The following is a 14,806-nucleotide window of genomic DNA, read 5'->3' on the forward strand; positions in this document are numbered from 1 at the left end:
GTTGCTGACTGCTGGACTAGGATCATATAAAACCACTGAGCTAAGTCTTTGTTCAATCAAACCAAACATCACATGAAGATCAAAGTATTGAGGAAGAGAAAAGAACCACAGTGACTGTTTATCAGGTTGTCACGGTTCAACCGACGCCTCTGTTTACTGGTGTTACTGGTGTCAATAAACAGACAACACAGACGACTGGAGCTTTCTAACTGTTCTGAAGTAACAGGCATTAATTACACCATTCACCATCACGGAGTGCAGTGACTCCTACTTTAGGTTTGATAATCACATTCTCTCTCCCTGCATTCATTCTATTATATTATAAATGTATGTTTTTATGTTAGACTCCAGCAGCTGTTGATACTGATTTAATATTTTATTTTTCCAGGGCCATTAAGCTCCTAAGTGGCCTACCGTAATGTTTTATGACTCTCTTAATCAAATCCATTGAGTCCAAATCAAATCTATTCAATCGCTGAGAGGAGATTTAGATGAATAGAAGGAGGGAGAGAAAAACAATGTGTGAAAGGCCGTTAAAACAAACGGGCTCAAGGAAAAGGAAAGCATTAAGAAAAGCATGTTGATTTACTTTAAACAAACTGTTTGTATTTATGTTTTATGTATATATGTGAATCTTTCATCTTCAAAAGACTGAAGGAACAATAAGATGTTTAATGCACGATCACAGGACATATGAAGAGTATAGGAGCTGCATCCGTCTCTTCAAAAAGAAAGTATTTATAGGAAATATAATGAGTTGTTTATCACATGTGTTGGGTCAGTAGCAGTTAATAATGAGGGCAACACGTGCCCGGTACACCAAACACACCGGCACATCTCCACCGTCAGCAAGCCCCATACTGTAACACAGAATGGCACAACAAAAGGAAAATTGGGTTTTATGTGCAGCCGATTGCCAGAAGGCTACAGGCTGTATGTGACATGTAAGCTATATGATCGAACATCTTTTACTTTTGTTCTTTTTTATCAAATGTCCAACACAACCATTGAGTTGTCATATTCCGGCCTGTGAGTTGTGTTGTTGGTAGTTGGCTGTGTGGTAGCCTACTTGTAAACATGTAATAAGAATTCATTATTTTGCTCGACTAAATGCTGAGTCTAGTTTTTTGTTGACTTTTTTTAGGGCTTTATGTGGACTAAATGGTATGTGGGACGTGCAACAATATTATCAAAGACATTTTTATTTCTCTTGTTTCTCAGTCTTGTTTTTTTTTTTTCTGTTTTTTTTTTTGTGTGTTTTCTCTCTCCCCCTTATTTTAAGATGTAAGATTTTTTTTTTTTAAACTATGAGACAGCTATAAAAATGAAAATACAGTGGTATAGAATGTTATTATGATTGTAAAAAAAAGAAAGACATTTTTATTTATGTTTTCTATTAAATAAAAGCATGTCAATAAACTGTATATATATAATTTATATGGCCCTTGATGTGATTCTAATTTCCCAGTATGGCCATATACAGTGAAATTGAGTTTGACACACCTGTCTTAAAGCATTACTATTAAAGGTCTTTGGTGGCTTTTGTTTATATCTGTGGAAGATATCTGACGTTTGGTTCCCGCTTCTAACAAGACGTCTGAGCCAATCATAAACAACATTGGTATCACGTGGTATCTCTGGGTCGACAGATATTAAACGGAGATTGACGGTAAGTGCCTGGCAACGACTTGTTGTGAAGTAAATGCAAAGAAACGGGAGAGGGATAAAGCAACATTTAGTGTCTGAATGTTATCAATAGCACCTCTGATGCAATTATTATTCCACTGATACTTTTAAATAAACGGAGGATGTGTTTTTCTTCCTGTTTGTCTTCCTCTCTCTGCGGGTCTACCTGTCATGGAAAGTTCCATTGTCTGCCTACCTGCCTGTCCATCTGTCTACCTGGTGTGTGTGTGTGTGTGTGTGTGTGTGTGTGTGTGTGAGAGACACTGAACATACGCTCAAGGACCAGAGCACACACACATTCCACACAGCAGGAAAAAATCACACACACGCACACGCACACGCACACACACACACACACGCACGTGCACGCGCACACGCACACGCACACGCACACGCACACGCACACGCACACACACACACATGCACACACAGCGATGCTGTGTTGTTGTGTGAAGGTCAGTCCGGCTGTGTGCTCGGACGTCGGACGGTGGACGGAGGCTGACAGGTGTCACGCAGCACCAGGTAACACTCCTTGTTTTGTTCTCGCTCTGTCAGCTTGACAACAGCCCTCGACCTCGAAGACAGAGATGCAGACGGACACGAGCACAAAAACACACACATACACAGAACGTGACGCACAGATACGAACACATTTAAAGATGCTCAGAACTACACTGATGGTACTGGGTTTGATTGATCAGGTGTGTCTGCTGGGGTGTGGGACGCCTTTGCAAATGACCACCTCATTAAAAATAGACCGTTTACAGGAATCTTTCTTGGAGAGTGGTGGAATAGATGTAGGTCACTCAGGCCTAATCCATCCATCCATCCATCCATCCATCCATCCATCCATCCATCCATCCATCCATCCATCCATCCATCCATTTTCTTTCCGCTTATCGAGGGCTAGGTTGCGGGGGCAGCAGGCTAAGCAGGGAATTCCATATGTCCCTCTCCCCAGCAACGTTTTCCAGCTTTTCCTGGGGGACCCCGAGGCGTGTTCTGGGTCTACCCCGGGGCCTCTTACCCAGTTGGACGTGCCCGGAAAACCTCCAAAGGGAGGCGTCCAGGAGGCATCCTGATCAGATGCCAGAAACACCTCAGCTGGCCCCTTTTCGACGCGAAGGAGCAGCGTCTCTACTCAGAGCTCCCTCCGGATGTCTGAGTTCCTCACCCCATCTCTAAAGCTGAGCCGGGCCCCCTATGGAGGAAGCTTATTTCGTCCGCTTGTATCTGCTATCTCATCCTTTAGGTAACTACCCAAAGCTCATGACCATAGGTGAGGGTTGGAACGTAGATGGACTGGTAAATCGAGCACTTTGCCTTCCAGCTCAGCTCCCTCTTCACCGCAACGATCCGGTCCAGCGCCCGGATAACTGCAGACGCTGCACCGAACCGCTTGTCCATCTCCTGCTCCCTTTTTCCCTAACTGGTGAACAAGACCCCTCGCTTGGGACAAAGTCTCACTCGCCACCAGGAGGTGGTAATCCTAATCCATACATACGTAGGTATTTTTGTCAGCATAGTTTTTCTATGCCTTTCATCCACACCCTGTCTCCTACAAAATTACGTCCCCATACAACTAAACTTCATTCTCAATTCCACTTTTTAGGGAAGCGTATTGTCTCCCAGATTAGGGTCGCAGTTATAAACAGTTTTAAACGCTTGGTTTAACATTAACAAAAAACAAAACAATGTAACAAAACCAAAAGAATTTAACAAAACTACTTTTGACAGAATTAGGAATGACAGCGAATGCCACGTAGGGAGGACGTCAGGGTGGATGTGTGGCTCAAACAATATCAGACTTTCACCCAGGAGAGCGCTGTTGGTGATGTCGTGTGAAACAAGAAGTCAACGTTGATTTATTTGTCACGTTTTTGACGTACTAAAGTAACACCACTTACAGAGTTATTTTAATCCAAACCACCATCTTTTCCTAAACCTAACTAAGTTGTTTTTTTGCCTAAACTTAAGGAAGTTGTTTCCTGTGAAGACAGAAGTTTATTCTTATAAACTTAACTTAAGTTGATCACGTGTTGCTGGAGATTCGTAGGAGAATGAACAAAAAAGGAGGAATAACTTTTCCGTCAGATATCATACGAACCGTTGAGTATGAGGATACATCGAGGAGGAAAAACATTGTTTACATAAAACACCTGGCCTAAACCTCTGGTTAATGAGCACAGGAGGAATACGTTGACAATTGGGGTTTGGGATCAGGCGTTCTTAAGCTTTTCTTATTTTATTTATCATAAAACACCTTAAATAAACACTTTTTTTTAAATCAAAGCAACCCTGAATTATTCTAGCATTACGTAAACTACATAAACACTCTAAGCAGTATGTCAAAACACTGTAAACATTCCTAACATTACATTAAACAGTAACTTTAGTACGATGTCAACACCTCTTAATGTCAAAACATCCTTATAATGTCAAAACATCTGTTTCCTCACGGCTCTCCCCCGAAGCACTGAAACCACGCCTCATCTCAAACTTAAACGTACAGCAATTAGTCCAACATGAAAAAACATTAATCTTTAAAAGCGTCCTCACTGTTAATCCAAAATAAAAGCCCTGCAGCTGATATGTGACTGTAATGTCTTATGAGAACTCACTGAGACTGAGCAAGAGCAAGTCAGCAAGGACGCGAACGAGGAGTCCATCTTCCCCACGACGCTTTGCGATCGCTCATCGTTTCCTCTGCATAACCAATCATGTCAAGTGATGCAAAAAATAAACACTGTTAGAGCGTGACTTGGTTCTGAAATTGACTTGTTGGCATTTCTGTCTGTAAACAACTAGTTTTGTAGTCCATCAAATATTCTGTATGCTGAGAGGATAATGAGTCATTTAACTCGGAGAGGGAGAGCCTCATGTTCCATAACAAACACAAACGGAGGCATTTATATGGAAATGTGCGTCTGTGTTGCAGCATTTGTTAACATTGTCACGGCTCTAACTGTAGCTATTGTACATTAAATATTCTAGCACCTTGTTACCCGCTCAGTGTGATCTGTTTCCATACATGCATGCATAAAACTACACGTCTAAATTGAGGGTGCTTGGTTGACAGATAGACGCGGGAATAAGCATTAACAGTGATGTGATACTATAGAAGTGACAAGTGACTGACAGCAGCTACCAGAGCAGCTGGTGAGACTGAGACTGAGGCTTAAAACAGAGACTTCACACTGCAGCTCTCCAGCTCACAACAAACCGCCACTTCACAGCAGCAGCGTTGATTGCAGGACTTTTTGTATGTGATTATATTATCATATATGTTTTCATATGATTTCTCTGACACATTGTCTTCTGTCCTCGCTCTGCGTGGAGCTGCTCAGCTATGCAGCGAGCTAAACACACTTCCAATGATGGTTAAAGACAACTGCTTGAGGTTTTTACCAACCCGTCAGATACCGCCGATTGGTCAACACCCCTCGGCGTCGGAGACCGACACATGGAGGCACCCTTTGTCGTCAGTATGTGACGAACCGGGCTTTAATTAACTCCAATGTAAACCCACCCGCGGCGTTATTTGACGGTCGGAGCAAGTAATGTATTAATAGTCCGCTCAGGGCGGGAGGGGTGGTGGATGCGTCAAACAAACACAAGACTTTCAACTAGGAGGCCGCTGTTCGTGTCCCGTGTGAAACTTAAAGTTGACTTGTTTTGTCAGGTGACTCGTCGGTATTGTCGGTATCGTCAGTCCCGTGAGTCCCGTGAGTCCCGTGAGTCGTAGTCAATGAAGTTACCGTCAACCACGATCCTTTCCTAACCCTAACTAAGTGGTTGTGCTGCCTAAACCTAACTTCCTGTGTAAATGTAACTGTAGTGGCTATATTTAGTCTTCATTGTTCGTATCTTCATCTTAACTTACTTTCTGTCAATAACCACATTTCAAGGAAGACATGACAATGATTTACACGTTGAGTCGGCCCGGTAGCAATGGCAACGGCAACGGCAACGGCAAAACAACCGTGTTGCTCTGCCGTCCACTCTTTTACTTACACAACAGACCTTTCTTCACAATAAAATCCACTTCCTGTCCCTTTGTCACATGTGTACGGAAGCCCCACAGGATGAAACTCAAATTGGCAGTGGTCAATATACAGGAATGAATCACACCCTATAGAGTCACAATATTCTCCAACATTAATCTGAAATATATTCCTCACTGAACTCCAGCAAATAATATCATCCAAACAATAAATGGAGTTCATGTTTTGCAGAGTCAAGCTATTCATGTGTGTGTGTGTGTGTGTGCTCACATGTTTAAGGAAACGAGTTAAAGAGCGAGTGCATACATACACAACTGTGCAACATACAGTAGCTGTCTTACCCCCTATATAAAATATATTGTTAATATTATTGTAGGACACGACATGGTGGATGTAAGTGAAGCTGCTCTGGGACTGCGTGTCCACATGTGTGTTTGATGAATGAGTGTCCTTGAAAGGGAAGAAAGCCTTCATGGATCTGTGGAGTATGAACGTAATTAGTAAGCTGAAAGGTTGCGTTAACGCCGGCCCGGTGAACACAGAAGACGGCTCTGTAATTAAAATGCCATTTTAGAAATTGAGGTCCCAGAACGTCCAACGTGTCCTTTCAGAGTAGATCTTTGGCTTTTGATTTAATCACAACACAAAGTAAATGCTTTTCAGCAGCTGACTCCGTGTTCCCTCCGCCAGCCTTCAAGACTGAGCATCCCTGAGCTCACCCACAACAACAACAAGACGTTTTATAAGAGTTCCTGCTCACCACTGCATCCTCTCACTGTAATCATGTATATCTGACCACACATATAGAGGATATAGAAATATTCTTTTCAATATCTGGAAGTCAGCGGCGTAGAGCACGAGAAGAAAGGGAAACTTAAAATGAGTAAAGAGGAGAGTATGAAATGGAAGATGGAGGAAAGAAAAGAGAAGATGAAGAATAATGACATATACAGAAGACATGAGGACAGAGGACAGGGAACAAAGGAAGAAAGGGGAAGAAGAAAGACACGTTTAGTGATTAGAGGCGATGAGATGAGATGAAGGAGGAGAAAGAGAAGAAGAAATGGAAAGACAAGAGGAGTGCAGAGAATAAAGAAGAGACGTATGAGAAGACAGAGCATTTCAAATTATTTCAATTCTAGGAAGAAAAGTAAAGAGAAGAGAGGTTGAAAGAGATGAGCAGAGGAAAGAAAAGAGAAGTGTAAAGAGAACAGAAAGGATGAATAGAAGAGATGGAGAGGTAGAAAGAATACGAGAGAAGAAGAAGAAGCAGAGATACAAATAAAGCCTGTGCAGTGAATTCAGCTGGATGCATCAGTCCAGGTGTTGTTACTGGCCCGGAGCACCCAGCATGCACCTCTCTCTCTCTCTGTGTGTGTGTGTGTGTGTGTGTGTGTGTGTGTGTGCGTGTGTGTGTGTGTGTGTGTGTGTTTGTGCTAACTGAGAGGAAAAGTTCTCACTTAAACAACAATGGGGAAGCCCAGAGGGGCTGACCTTCCACTGAAGGATTAATACGCTTTACACACTCACACACAACATCACCAACAGAGACACAACATGGCAAACATGGAAACAGGTACACACACACACACACACACACACACACACACACAGATTACCAAAAACACACACACACACATAGAGATTACCAAAAACACACACACACACACATAGAGAATACATGTACACACATATAGATGCTTGGACCGCCTCCTTTTTCCTTCACCTCCAGCCTAATCAAACTAATCATGAGTTTCTCTGGGAGGATATAAAGGGCCTTTACCAGGGAGAGAGAGAGAGAGAGAGAGAGAGAGGGAGAGAGAGAGAGAGAGAGAGAGAGAGAGAGAGAGAGAGAGAGAGCACTGACAATATTGGTGTTTAATGTCAATTATGAAAAGTTGCACAGTTTGTTTTAAAACAGAGGGAGAGAAAAAAGACAGCAATGAAGACAGAAAGAGGCCCGTTTCCAAACCCACTACAGAAGGATGGATATCAGTCTGCTTTAAGAGGCTGGTTCTGCTGGTTCCAGTTTATCCCAAAGGTGCTGGGTGGGGTTGAGGTCAGGGCTCTGTGGAGACAGCAGATTTCCTTTGATTGGAACAAAGAGGGCCAAACAAGAAGTCTGTGGACTGATGAAACTTCTGGTGCAGAGTATTACCTGCACTGATCAATAATCTTATCAACATGTAGTACTAGGGACCAGTGAACTGAATACAGAGATCACTGACATGCTTCCTTTGTCACATATTTATCTCTCACCCTGTTACTTTGTGCAAAAGCCACCATGAAAAGATGTGAGAAAAATCTAGCAAGCGCTCATGTGAAAGAATTATTAGATAAGATAAGTGTGCTTTTGTTGGAGCAAGTCAGTATTGATGCAGACGCTTTTATATTCCACATTTCCTGAGACGTTCTGAGAGGCGTCTCACCCACAGCTACAGTTTAATGTCTGCAGCTGTGAGTAGCTCTTATATAAGTGTTTAACCCTTAACAAACTGTGTGCGCCGTTAACTGTGACTTCCAGAACATCCACAAAAGAGCTGCCGCCATGAGGAAGCGCTCACTTGTCACCCAGCCATTCAAAGCAGAGCCGTCCATTCATGAAACATGCAGAGTTTAAATGTGTAACTAAAACCTGCAGCTCAGACACAGACACCTGATTCTGCCGCTGCTCTTTTACGTAACGCTCAGAGAAAAAGGGCTGGAAAGACAAAAGTGATGGAACGTGTGTGTCTACATGAGAATAAATCACAATCACTGGGGTCGTGTTCTTGCTTTTTGTACAAGACTGGTGTTCTATTGTGATGTTTGTTCAGCAGGGAGCAATGAAAGATGTAGAAGAAGGTCTGCAAACTGTCGCTCCCTTTAAGTGCAATTCATTATGTCCATGAGTTTGTCAACACTGAAGAGCTCAGCATTAATGGATGACATGCAAATAATAATTAGTACCTTTAGGGTCAATAGTTCATTCTCTTTTCCATGAAAAATATTTCACATTTTTGTATCACAATATTTTGTAAAAAGACTTTAACATAAGTTATATTTGTTCAACTTGTTTAATTCATGTATCCATCAGACGGACCAAAGACTTGTTTCTTTGGACAGTACCGTGTGGGAGCTTTCACTCACAGCTCACAGTTATTCTAAAGCACGGCCGTCTGATCTGAGACACAGTGAGCGCTCTTCCCTCCTCAAACCTTTCTACTGAATCCGTACCCGGATCCCTCGGAGCTGCCGGACTGCTGTTCAGCAGCTGAACTCTGACCGAGCCGCGGGGAGCAAAAAAGGTAAAAGACAGTTTCCCTACAGAGCGTAACACCGGATCAGAGAAGAGAGAAAACAAGGATCTCTCTTGGAAATCACAAAAATAAAAATGAAAGTTTTGTCAACTTATCAGAAGTTTAGAAAACTTAAATGTCAACGTGTCTGTTGGTCTCTGTTACACCTACAGAGTCCAATCTCAGCTGATCAGAGAATACAACTCTGTTGATAGCCCTTTTTAAACGCAGGAACTTCTCCTGGAAGTCAGCAACTTTACCAACAATTTAACCAACTACAGCTTCGAATTTTGTTCCTGGCCCCCAAAACGTCCCTGCTCTGGGTGTGGTATACTTTCTGGTGACTATGGGGTCGAAGTTGCAGCACTAAACATCACTGATTGGTCAACCATACGCCTTGAGGCTGCTACAACATGTGTACAAACAGGTGACTAAACAACTCTGGGATCTGTCAAAGGCACACATCATCACTACTTTGCAGACATCGTCAGTCTTTCTCCCAACATCAGCACGTCTCTTTTCCAACATCAAGTCAAACATGAGTCGCCCGGCAGGAGATTATAAAGAACAACATGGTTACTCTCGTGTGTTTTTGTGTCGTCACACAACAATTGTGCCTGAAACAAAGCTGCTGCTTTTGTTACCAGTCTGATTTTAGCAATTGCTCTTCAGACAGAGTGGAAATGCAAACATGACTAAGGAAAAGGTGTTCTGTTGGTCATGATTTAGTTCCTGGGACTTTCATCTGATGGCCAATCACGTCTCAAACTCCACATCTGTCTTTAGTCTGATCCTAAACTCCCTCCTCCACCATCGGCATGGCAGAGGTGAGAAGAATGTGTTGAGAGACGTAGAGTGAAAATAATCCCCGCTGCTTCATATCTACATCTACATCTCCGTCTGGTAACAGAGGAAGGTGCTGTGAAGATATGGAGAAGGAGAACACTTTGAGCAAACGATGAACACATCTCGATAATAAATAGTCTCGTTGTTCTATTGTTCTTCTAAGAGCCGTGAAATCAAAACCTGGATAACACAATACCTGCACTAATAACAGTCTTCACAAAGTCATTGTCTCCATTGCGTTCATTAAATCCTCCTTTATTTATCCTACCGCTTCTCCCCTTTATCTCTGCCCCCCCTCTATTCATTCATTTATTCACCCACTGTGGTTTCTGTTATAAGTGAGCGGAGATGATCGTTTTCTATGCGTTTTAGGTGTCTAAGTGTTGCTTCCCATTAGCAGCGAGCTAAAATCTGTCACAGACTGAGAGGCTTTTGTTCGGCACGCCGGCTCCTCGCTATTGTTCAACACGGGGACTCCTATCAGCGACCGGAACCCTCTAAAGCTTAGCGGCAAAGAGGCTTCTCTAATGTGGCTACATGATGTAGGAAAGAATGGAGCTGAATAGATCCAAAATGATGAGGAAATAGACGACAAAAGCATACAAAGTATACGTATCACACACAGAGATATGAGGCAATATGAGTTATTCCTGGAGCAACCTCTGTAGTTCTTAACATCTGGAGATGAAATGAGAAAATGCTCAAATCGTCACTAATCAAGAAAAGAAGCTTAAAAAAATAAGGCTGTCATCTATTATAATATTTAATCATGATAAATTGCATGATTGACCTTAGCTAATCGTGATTAATCACAAATTAATCACACATTTTGTATCTGTCCAAATGTACCTTAAAGGGAGATTTGTATAAGTATTTAATACTTTTATCAACATGGGAGTGGACAAATATGCTGCTTTATGCAAATGTATGTTTATATTTGTTATTGGAAATCAATTACCAACACAAAACAATGACAGATATTGATCCAGAAACCCTCACAGGTACTGCATTTAGCATAAAACAATATGCTCCAATCATAACATGGCAAACTGCAGCCCAACAGGCAACAACAGCTGTCAGTGTGTCAGTGTGCTGACTTGACTATGACTTGCCCCAAACTGCATGTGATGATCATAAAGTGGACATGTCTGTAAAGGGGAGACTCGTGGGTACCCATAGAACCCATTTACATTCACTGATCTGGAGGTCAGAGGAACCCTTTTGAAAATTGCCATGCTAGTCTTTCCTTGCTAAAATGTAGCCTAACTTTGGAGTGTTATTGATCCTCCTTTATGACATGGGAGCAATGGATTCCTTGGGTTTTTATAGTTTCATATGACATCTGTATCTTCACTCTAGCCCTAAAACTGAACCTACTAGAGGCTCTGAAAGACAGTAAAGTCAGTCGGGATCATCCTCAATCCCCCGGGTCTCAGAGGGTTAAAGCTGCGTTTGATTGTTTTTGGCTACTCGAGAAGAAAGGCAGAAACCCCCCAAACTAAATATCAACAGACACAGAGCAACACGATTATCCCCTCAGATCACTTTGTGTCCATCTGATGGATTTCAGTCCAATACTCACTCTTCTTTGTCTCTTCATCTGCTGGATGCTCCACTATGTTCACCAGCTAGTCTCTAACTGTGTCTGATAGGTAGAGTACATGGCTTTATCTGAGCTTGATTGGTGGTTGATGAGAGAGGATGACCTGTCCAGCACAAAGATCCGCAGAGCTGCAGCGTTATATTTATAGCGAGATCAGGCTGAAATTACTCGCTATTGTTAAGATTGCAGACAGTAATTTGATTTACTGTACAGCAACAATACAATAAATGAAAATTGTGGAGCTTTAAGGCACAGTAAAGGTTAGATGATTAAAACCATTTGGTTGTGATCGTGAACAAATCAGAAAACTGTTGATGAGGTGGTGAACCTCCAGCACTGAAGGCAAAATAAAAACACCTACACTTCATACATTACTTCCCTCAATAAAGCCAGCAGACTTTTGTTTTCTATATTTTGTACCTTACTGTAACATTACAACTGCTGCACAGCAATTCCCCTCAGCTCAGGATGAGAACCGTCTCATCTTATCTGAAACATCCCCAAATTAGCAGAAACGTCTCTCTGCCAGTGTTTGGCATTTGAATATATTTTCTGTGTACATGTAATGTCAAGTTTGACAAGACAAGACACAATAATGAAAGAAACGTGTCCTTTTGATTGTGGACCCTCACAGGAATCCTCAACAATGACTGCTTAGCTGTTGTGAAAAGATCCTTCTCACAAAGGGAAGATGCTCTGGGACGCTTCTTTAACGCAGCTGAAAACTCATTCAGTCAGCGACGAGGAGATGATGTTTCTTCTGTGAATTGAGCAATTGGCAGTCAGATTGTCGTTTGTGGATATTGTCTGAATGCACGGCTCTTCTCTGGGGAGCAGACTCCTAAATTGTTTACCAACTGAAAAGCAATCACAGCGTTAAAAAAAAAAATTAATCCTCTGATACATTATCCATGACAAGAGATGGAGTAATGAAATAGATGAGATAGATGGATGGATGGATGGATGGATGGATGGATGGATAACTTTCAGACATCTGTTTTCCCTGAAGGGAGTCACTCACTTTCATCTTCTTTTGCTGTGAGTTGCAGAGTGTTGTAGTTATCGTCTGTAGAGACATCTGCCTTCTCTCTAATATAATGGAACCATACGGCACTTGGTTTAAATACAAAGCTAACTCAGTGGTGCTAGGTGAGCTAGCAGTATCTAGTATAAATCAAGAGGGCTACCTCCGGGGTCTGAGAAGTGAAGCCAATGCTGAAGTGCCTTAAACTGTCATTCTTTCTAACAGCCAGCAGGGGGCGACTCCTGTGATTGCTAAAAGAAGTCTGATTGTATAGAAGTCTATGAGAAAATGAGCCTACTTCTCTCTTGATTTATTACCTCAGTAAACATTGTAAACATGAGTTTATGGTCTCAATCACTAGTTTCAAGTCTTCTTCAATACAGCATGATGTTCATTTAGTAAATTATGGTCCCATTTAGAGTCAGATAGACCATAAAGCAGGGGATGCTTTAGGGCGGGGCTACCTTGTGATTGACAGGTCGCTACCACGGAGTGTGTTTTCACTTCATCAAAGTTATAATTGTAACATAAAAATGTCTTATTCAGTGTTTGCTTGTACGTAGCTCCACCCTCTCGTGTCACTTCTGGTTCCAAAAAAACAAGACGGCGACGGCCAAAATGGCTAACTTCAAGGTACGTGTCCACCGGGGCGGTTTTTTTTATCGCGAGGGCATGCGCCGCTTCCCAGCATTGGACGCTCGGTGGGCTGCCACTAGACACAACACACTCGGCACCTGATTGGACGAAGGCTTTCCCTCTGTGGGCTGCTGCTCTCAGCTTTCAAACCGGAAACAATACGGAGGCTCATTTGGAAATTTTCTTCTTCTTATTTCACGAAAATAGTTCATCGAAATGTGTTTCTGAAAACATTTGAGATGAGAAATAAGATGTGCAGTCGATGAATCTGTCATAAAGCGGTTTGTGGATTGTCTTGAATAACCAGGTCATGATTTCTGGAAAGAGACATCGCTGTTGAGTTTTTCAAAAGTATTTTCTTTGAGTGCCATCTAGTTCCATTAAATTGGAAAGAAAACTTTATTAGATTTGTCTTATACATAAAGGTACATTCATGAAACTTGACCCCTGCATTTAACCCATCCTTAGGAGCAGTGAGCTGCTGTAAAGCGCCCCGGGAGCAACTTGATGTTCAGTGTCTCGGTCAAGGACACTTCGACTAGATCGTGGCAGCCGAGACTCGGACCGCCAACCTTGTAGTTAAAGGATGACCCGCTCAACCCACTGACAAAATATATATCTCTACGGCCGGTATCTCCAACACACTGGAACTCAAAACAATCTAGATTGATAAATAGCGCTACAGGTAAGAGGACAAATGTGTATCTTTGATTTTGGAGTGAACTGTCCCTTTAAAGTCTCCATCACGGTTCCCCTAAAAGCCTTTAAGTTTAAAGTAAAACTTTAAAGTGACTCTTCTTATATCTTTAGCCACGTAGCTTTCCAGTGTTGTTTCCTGTAGCTTGATAGAGGTGATATAAGGGAAGCTAAACTTAAAGTTTCTCGTTATGTCCTTTTAAAGAAAGAAAAAAAAGAAACGACACGCCAGCAACAAATGAGGCAAGAAGAACTTTACACTCCCAAAAGCCCATAAACACTATTATCCCCCGATGGAACCGCCCAAACACTATCACAAGCTCTCCATTGTTACTTTTCATTGCCTATAAAAGCGGTGTTATTGCTGAGCAGCGAGCTGACGCCCTGCTCGTCTTTACAGCTGCTGCAGATAGTCACAGTGTCCTCGTCTCTGCATTAAGAGGCAGCAGAGGCGTCCTTGATGCGCTTGTCTTTCGCTCGAAAAAACAGATGTATGCCCGTTTACCAGGAGGCTAATATGTACCAATACACAAGCACACGATAGATACACGCACACACAGCAGAGGTACAATGCATTGGAAGGTAGGACACCCATGAACCCACATTATGTTTACAGCATGGAGGACAAGAGGTGACATAAGAAACATTGTCTCTGTGTTGTGGTCCATCTATATCCCCAGTTCGATAATTTCATAATCCAGATTCATCGAAGACATGCCCACTGTTTCATTGTTTGGTTTTTGCCAGGAAACTGGTCATTATTAGAGAGAGAGAAGCAAAGAGATGAAACTCCGGTGGTTGTTTTACAGCCGCTGCAGCCATTTTGGACTGAAAACGCTTATTATATTTATATAATATATATAATCCTTTGTAGGAGGACGTTTTACTGGCGTCCGGTAGTCTCTTTCAGTCCAAAATGGTGGAAGCGTAGCTCTGCTGCTGGTTGCTGACGTTGCAATGGAACGAACAACTGACTTTCACTTCTTGGCAATAAACGTTGTTTGCTTACGTCCATGCTTACGACATATTTCCA

At 42.2% G+C, this 14,806-nt stretch overlaps 1 protein-coding gene across 6 annotated transcripts in view; it reads right to left on the reverse strand.

Annotated features, from left to right (window-relative positions):
• Positions 1–14,806, reverse strand: part of LOC141771100 (leucine-rich repeat and fibronectin type III domain-containing protein 1-like protein) — a 389,487-nt gene that overhangs the window by 113,526 nt on the left and 261,155 nt on the right. The gene's annotated exons all lie outside the window — the stretch shown is intronic.

The sequence above is a fragment of the Sebastes fasciatus genome, chromosome 7, assembly GCF_043250625.1.
Source record: "Sebastes fasciatus isolate fSebFas1 chromosome 7, fSebFas1.pri, whole genome shotgun sequence".
Classification (NCBI taxonomy): Eukaryota; Metazoa; Chordata; class Actinopteri; order Perciformes; family Sebastidae; genus Sebastes; species Sebastes fasciatus.